Source organism: Chrysochloris asiatica, unplaced genomic scaffold (genome assembly GCF_000296735.1).
Source record: "Chrysochloris asiatica unplaced genomic scaffold, ChrAsi1.0 scaffold00084, whole genome shotgun sequence".
NCBI lineage: Eukaryota > Metazoa > Chordata > Mammalia > Afrosoricida > Chrysochloridae > Chrysochloris > Chrysochloris asiatica.
In genome coordinates this window covers 368,577-376,945 of record NW_006408602.1, presented here as the reverse complement: position 1 = coordinate 376,945, position 8,369 = coordinate 368,577, and the positions used below count along the sequence as shown (strand labels likewise).

General features: G+C 35.2%; 1 pseudogene; it reads left to right on the top strand.

Moving 5' to 3' along the window:
- Positions 1-246: 246 nt before the first annotated feature.
- Positions 247-570, top strand: LOC102838602 (annotated as a pseudogene).
- Positions 571-8,369: the final 7,799 nt, after the last annotated feature.

The following is an 8,369-nucleotide window of genomic DNA, read 5'->3' as shown; positions in this document are numbered from 1 at the left end:
CAGCATTTCAAGACAGTCAGTTATTTTTGTACCAACATGTTTTTACCTCTTCTAGTTACCCTTAGCAGCAAATAGTTATTTTTACAAGTTTTATTATATCATGAATAAAAAGCAAATAAACAAAATGAGAAGACAACAACAAAAACTACTCCTCTTGGTCCAAGCTCTGTCCGGTGCCTTGGTTCTGTTCCTTCTTTTTTTTACGGTCTTTCATTACATTATCCCATCCCCTATCGCCCCCCTCCAATGGCCAAAACGGTGAAGCAGATCGAAGGCAAGAAAGATTTTCATGCTGCCTTGAGCAGTACTGGATATAAACTCGTAGTCATTGACTTATCAGCCACATGGTGTGGGGCCTTGCAAAATGTTAAAACCTTTATATCATCCTCTCTCAGAAAAGTTTGACAATGTGGTGTTCCTTAAAGTTGATGTGGATGACTGTCGGGATGTTGCTTCAGAGTGTCAAGTCAAATGCATGCCAATATTGTTTTATCAAAAGGGGGAAATGTCAGTGAATTTTCTGTTGCTAATAAAGAAAAACTTGAAGCTACCACTAATGAATTACGTTAATTATGTTTTCTGAAGACATAACCAACCATCAGCTGTTTATAAAACTTTTTTTTTTTAATTTTCAAGAAAGAAAAATAAAGTATAAAGGCAATATGACCAACTTCCATCTGATTATAAATGACAATAAAATATTAATTCTACCCTTAAAAAACAAAACAAAAACAAACCCTCCTGTTTTTTGCTCCCCCTCCCCCACCTTCCCTATAAGGTGCACTTACCTGTTACTGGCTTAATACATTTAGGATATCATCATGTATATTGTTTTGGGCAATGTAAAGCATCAATAGTTAATGGTGATTGGAATGCAAAAGTTGGAAGTGAAGAAGGATTACTAACTGGAAAATATGGCCTTGATGATAGAAATTATGCTGGAGATGGCATCATAGAATTTTACAAGACCAATGAGTTATCCATTTCAAGTACATTTTTTGGCAACATAAATGGTGACATTACATGTGGACCTTACCCAATGGAATACTCAGGAACCAAGTCAACTACATCTGCATAAACTGATCTACAATTCAGTCAGACTAAGGCCAGGGGCCAAATGTATATCATATTATAATATATATAATATCATAATATAAAATCAATTGTTCACAAGAAACTTCAAGCTGAAGCTGAAGAACGGAAAAATAACTCCACAAGAGCCAATGTATGTCCTTGAGTATATTCCACCTGAATTTAGAGACCATATCTAGAAGGTATTTGATGTATTGAACACTAATGACTGGACACCAGATGAGTTCTAGAATCACATCAAGGGCATCACACATGCAGAAAAACAAAATGACAGCAAAGAAAAAAAAAAATGATGTCAGAGGAGACTGAAATTTACTCTACAATGTAGAATAGCTAAAGCAAAAGGAAGAAATGATGAGGTAAAAAGAGATATCTGAGGGTGGCTCAAGAAGACAAAGTATTATAATGGAGCATATAAAAGTCTGTAGCTAGAAAACCAAAAGGCATTTCTCAAGCTGAAAGAACTGAAGAAAATATTCAGGTATTGAGAATATTAAAGGATTATATGCAATCCTCGTGTGACTTATAATTACTAGACTGTTAACCACAAGGTCTGTGGTTCAAATCCACCATCTGCTATTTGAAGACCCTGTATATAATTGCAATGAATGGGGACAGAATCAATAGCACTTAACAGTAACAACAGTGGGCAGAATGTTTGGTACTGTGCTGCTAACCACAAGAGTGGTGGTTCAAACCCAGCAGCAGCTCCTCAGGTGAAATATAAGCCTGTCAGCTCCCATAAATATTTGCACTCTCAGAAACTCTGTATACAGTCATTATGAATTAAAACAACTGGTGGTAGTAGGTTTGTGTTCATGGACAAAATATTAAACTATTGAACTATGCTGTAATCATCAAAAGAAAATGGAAAGAATAATTACTGTGGGTAAACATTCAATCATTTTAGGAAGTAGTGTACTAATTGTATTTGATCAACAGAATTGAAAGAAGAAGACCAAACTGCATTGGAAGTATTGGGGGACTTGGGGGGGGGAAGGTGCCAGGAATGGGCAGAATATCAATTGAACTGTTTCCACACTGGAAGTGCTCAATCATCTATGAAAAAACCCATATTGGTGTCCATTCCAATGAAAGGTGATCCAACAAAATGCGGAAATTGTCAAACAATATCATCAATACAATATATAGGTAAAATTTAGCTGAAGATAATAGCAATACATGTCCAGGAATCTGCCAGAAATTCAAGTAGGATTCAGAACAGGATGTGGAGCAAGTGTTATTAAAACTGATCCCAGATGGATCTTGGCAGAAAACAGAGAATACCAGAAAGATGTTTACTTGTGTTTTATTTACTATGTAAAAACATCCAACTACATGGATCATATCAAATTATGGATAACAATGAGCAGAATGGGAATTACATTTTTTACAGCACTTTATTGTGCTCATGAAGAACCTGTACATACACCAAGAGACAATATTCATACAGAATAGGGTATTTTTGTTGTCTAAAATCAGAAAATGATATGAGAAATTGGATTATGTGAAGACAAATTTGGCATCAGGATTTGAGAAAGACTCATTAATAAACTGAGCTATGCAGACAGATGAGGCAACTTTGCTTGCTGGAAGTAAAGAGGACATGAAATATTACTAAAGATCTAAGACTATAGCCTTCAGTATGAATTTACCTCAATGTAAAGAAGATGAAAACCCTTAAAACTGGACCAAAAAAGCAATATCATGATAACTGGAAAGAAGTTTAAAATTGTCTAGTATTTCATTTTATTTGGATTCACAATTAAAGCCCATAGAATCAGTAGTCATGAAATCAAACAATTTATTGCATTGGGCAAATTTGCTGCAAAATACCTCTTAAGGGGATAAAAGCAAAGATGTTACCTTGAGTACTAAGTTATGTCTGGTCCAAGCCATGCTCTTTTCAATCACCTCATACATATTCAAATGATGGACAATGAAGAAGAAAGGCTGAAGAACTACTGATTGGTTTGAATTACCATGCTTGCAGGTAATAGTGCATATGCTGCGGACTGCTAGAAAAAGGAAGAAATTTTGGAAAACATGCAGCCAGCATGCTCCTTAGAAACTATGATAGAGCTATTCTTCTCAGTTTATTGAGAACTATTATCAGAAAAGTTTTATTTCTGGAGAAGAACATCATACTTGCTAAAGTGGAGGATCAATATAAAAGAGGAAGATCCTCAGTTAGATAGTTTGAAACTGTAACTGCAAATATGTGCTCAAACATTGCAACAATTGTGAGGATAGGGCAAGACCAGATAGTGTTTTTTTGTTTTGTTTTGTTTTCTGTTGTACATGGGGTTTTTATGAGTCAGAACCATTTCCTTTTATATGTTCTTATATTCAAGAATCTACATGTTAGTAATAATCTATTCTCAAAAATGATCTTGCTTTCTCAGAATAGCTCTGATATTACTGTTCATTGTCTCACAATATGTTTATCTATAGCTGAAAGTAAATCACTAACAATTAAACAGCAGCCTAATTATTTAATACTTATACATATAAATATTTTTGTGGGAAGAAGGAGGCTTTTATTTGAATGCCAAATCTACTATTTCTGTGGGGTTTGTTGTTTGCTTTTTTTATTTCTATACTTTTCTTTGTGTAAGACTCAGCTAGAACACACATACAAACACATACGCACAAAAGAAAGGAAGGAAGAAGGGAAGAAGTTAAGGAAGGGAAAAGGGTAGGAGGGAAGTGGAATAGGGTCACTCTTCCCAAAACCCACTCATGGCCCATGTGTATCTAAAGATATACAAGAGTAACTCCATTAAGGAGGCATTTTGTTTCAAACTTAGAATTCTCACTGATTCTTTTAACATCTCTGTCAGTCAATGATTTCTCTCTTCCGTCTAAAGAATCAGCCTTTACTTGCCAAATCTATAGATGAGGCATAGTTGTGTTTCTGAAAAGGTATAAAAGAGATCTTTTCAAATCTAAGCCCTGAAGTTCCAAGCCCTACTGAAATTAATATAGTACACCAAAGACATTTTTGAAGATGGGGGTGAATATGGAAGTGATGAAATATGGTCATGGCCATATCACAGACACCACCCATAGCCTAATTTTATCTGTCCTGGCTCTGGCTAGCCTTATGGAAATGTCAACCTGGTATTACAAGAATGATTCTAATATTCCCAGGCTCAGTGCAGCATTATCAGTCTGGTGTCCCATCTTCATTTGCTTACCACACCAGTATTGCAGATTATCTGCTCTCCCTTCTACCCATTTCTACCCATACATTTCATATGATTCACTTAGTGGAGAACTAGGAGTCATGACTCTTTGCCCTGAAATCATATCAACATTCTCTACATCTATCCTAACCTGTTGCTATCTATTTAATTATGACTCTTAGTAACATTATAGGACAGAGTAGAACCACCCCATAGGGTTTCCAAGGCTGGAAATCTCTGTGACATAGACTGACACATGTTTCCTTCATGGAAGAATTAGTGGATTTGAATGACAACCTTTCAGTTAACAGCCAAGTGTGCTTAAACACAGTGTTACCCGGTTTCTTATGTCTGTCTAGCATAGGTAATTTGATGTACTGAAGTTTGGACTCATGGTTTCCAGGCTTAACATGAATGTTCAGTAAATGGGAAATCCAAACAATTGTCTTCTGTAGAGACTGTACTCTTTAGATTAACTAATTTAAGAAATGTGATTCTAAAAATACCATTTGAACATTTACCTAAGAATATATAGAAAATTTAAACCATAGTAGCTTGTTGTTGCTCAGTGTTATCAAATAAGTTCTGACTCATAGTAATCCTGTATAAGGTTTTCAAGGAGTGGCTGGTGGGTTTGAATCCCAAACCTTGTGGTTAGCAGTCCAGTGCTTATCCTACAAAGTCACACCAGGACGATTTAACAAAGCTTACAGAAACAGAGACACTAACTAACTAACTTAAGAAATGTGGTTCTAATACAATACCATTTGAACATTTTCATAAGAGTATATAGAAAATTTAAACCATAGTAACTTGTTGTTGTTAATTGTCATCAAATTGCTTCTGACTCATAGCAACCCTGTATAAGGTTTCCAAAGTATAGCTGGTGGGTTTGAATCTCTGAATTTATGGTTAGCAGTCCAGTGTTTATCCTACAAATCCACACAAGGACTCTTAAAAAGGATTATAGAAACAGATATACTAGGCAGAAAGATTCAATTTATTACTATGTTTGCCTACAAACAACAATACAATGTAACTAATATTATTAAATTCAGGCAACTCTTGAATCATTTTCAAAGCAAATTGATAAAAAATAATAAATATAAAAAAACTTGATCTTCCTCAGATTCAGATCTTTCAAGAATATTTACTGTCTAATTTCCTTTTGTGCTCCTTTGGAGCCTTAGACCAACAGTACTGTGATACTGACTGATAAAATTTAAAATAATCTCACTTTTTCAGATCATGGATTCATAACCTTCCTGGGTTTTTCATAATTTCTTGCCACTTGAGGCTTCAAACTAGGCTTGAAGTTAGCACCCTCAGGCTCTGCTTTAAAGCAAATCAAATGCTACATTTTCACATTCCTTATTGAAATAGATTCTTCTTGAAGCTGTGGAAGGAAAAGGCCCTTTTTGTCTTTGCTTTCTAAGTATATCTCAAGTATCTCTTAAAGGGAAACAGAAGAGATTAAAGAAAATCTGTCCATATCCATCCAATATTGCTTGACCCTAAAAAGTCCCATGTAAGATAGCATATTGTAGCTTCTAGTTTTCTCTTATTCATGACTACTTTATCTTGTAGTTTAAAAATGTGTTTGTTTCTACTACGCACTCACCTTTATTATGCATTCAATTAAAGATAATACTGCTGTTTTCCTTAAAGTGCACAAAGTTGTATGAAAACCTTGTTTACAAGCAAACAAGTAAATTATTCTTGAACCTATCACAATATCCAGGTCACGAGGCAATGATGAATTCTAAAGAGCCCCTTCAATAAGAGACAAGGCACAGAAACTCTTTCACTTTTGACATAGCATATGAGAAATTGGTAACTGTGGTGAAAACATTTAAGACTGAATAAATTAATTTCAAAATGAATTCTTAAGACTTGAGTATGGGATAGTATGATGTTCAATTTCATGTCAATTTGACTAGACTATGATGTTCATTAGTTTGGTCAAACATTAGACTATTTGCAGTTCCACAGTGTAGTGTGATATAATATAATATAATTATAATATAATCACTTTCTATCATGTAATCTAATCATCAATTAAATAATTAATCATCTGAAAAAGGCATTTCCTTAGGGTGTGGCCTATCTCCAGACATTTACTTGATGAATTGGCAGATCTCTCAATTCTGTATACTTTCCTTCATCTCACCTATAGATCTTGACATGAAAGCCTTCAGAAGTCTCCAGCCTGTTATCTCCCCTATGGATTTTGGACTTGACTGCCCTCACAATTTTGTGAAGGAAGGTTCAGAATGTTGCCTGACCTATGAATTTTGGGCTTTCTATTTCTCACTGTTATGTGAGCCTACCCCTTGTAATAAACATCTAGCTTTCTATATATACGTATACAAGGGTGAGTGAAAAACCACGCACATTCTGGTTATATTTAAACTTCTGCTGATTGTGCACTATCTTATCAGCACTTTTTGTTGAAGGTCATGGATGTGCAAGTGTGAACATGGACATCTGCAAATTAAATTTGGTCCTAGACTCAAAGGAAGACAAAAGTTTTAAAAACTATCCTTGCTGGTAACGAGACATGGATTCATCACTACAAGCCTGAAGATAAAAAAATGGCAGAGTATGCAATGGAAACATCTTTAATCGCCACATGAGAAAAGGTTTAAAAGTCAATCATCAGCTATAAAATTGATGCTTAAAATTTCTGCGACTCTCAAGGACCAGTACTGGAACACTGATAGGAAAAAGTTTCAAGAGTAAGCATTGCTCATTACAGTGAGATGCTCACTGAAACCTAAACTTCTGATGAAACACAGAGGACTGTTACCCAAGGGCATTGTGATCTTACATGACAATGCATGTCCTTACAACTCTGCCCACACTCTTGGCAATCTGCAAAATCTTTGTTTTGAGATGTTAAAGCACCCTCTCTCCAGTACTGATCTTGCTCCATTGGACTTTCACCTGCCTAGTTTTCTAAAAGCAGCCTTTCAAGGAGGAAGAATCACCTCTGATGAATAAGTGAAGAAGTGGTGCATTCCTGGCTCACAGCTCAGCCTAAAGCATTTTTTAATAACAAAAGCTTGTTGACAGTTGGACAAAGTATAGTAGAAAGCCAGGAGATTATGTTGAAAAATAATGTATTTGTCTTTTCTAAAAGTTGATTTTAGATAATTTTGAATCACCCTTGTATATATCTATTTGCATATTTCTGTTTTCTTTGTAATCATAAGACAACAACAAAAGCTGAGTGAATTGGTATCAAGCAGATTCAACTCATGATGACCTCATGTGTGTCAGAGTAGGATTTTAATTGACTATGAATTTGAGGTGCTTTTGAATGGACTTGAACCATGAACCTTTACGTTAAATAGCTGAATACTTCATGATTTGTGACACCTAAGTACTCCTTTAAAACAGCTAGAACATAAAATTTGAATAATTAGGAGTCTCACATAAAAGAGAAATTTGAATTCAACTTGGAACTTTTTCCCCCCATGAATCTTCAGCAGATATTTTTTAGGGAGTTAAAGATAGGAAAATAAAAAGAATCCTATTTGAATTAAAGGGAGGTGTAAGAAACCTGTATGCCTTCATAACTCAAAGATCCATCGCTTCTTTGGAAAAGAGTAGAATTAAAAGCTATATATCAGTGTCAGAAATTCATTAAACATTCTTGATTACAGAATTTTGTAGTGAAATAAAGGCTATATCTGTTAAGACTAAGAAGGGGTAGAAACATTTCTCTCTTACAAGTCTGCCCAAAGATACAAGGCAGAATTTGACTTTTATAAGGGGATTGGGATTTCTGGTATAGTGCTGTGGATCAACACTCAACTGCAAACCCACCAGCTGTTCCTATACAGAAACCCTATATAAGGTTTTAAGAGTGGGAACCAACTCCATATCACTTAAAAATAGCAATAACATGGGGTTGGGGAGATTTTAAAACACTGAGAGAGTACTTCTTCTGAGGTCCAGGCTGCAAGTGCTTTCCTAATACTAAGGCTGAAATTGAAGCACTGAGTTTACTTTGCCCAGAAGTCTAACAGTGAACATCACAAGAAACAAGCTATAGTAAGTAGTCTACTACTAGGGAAGAGGCAA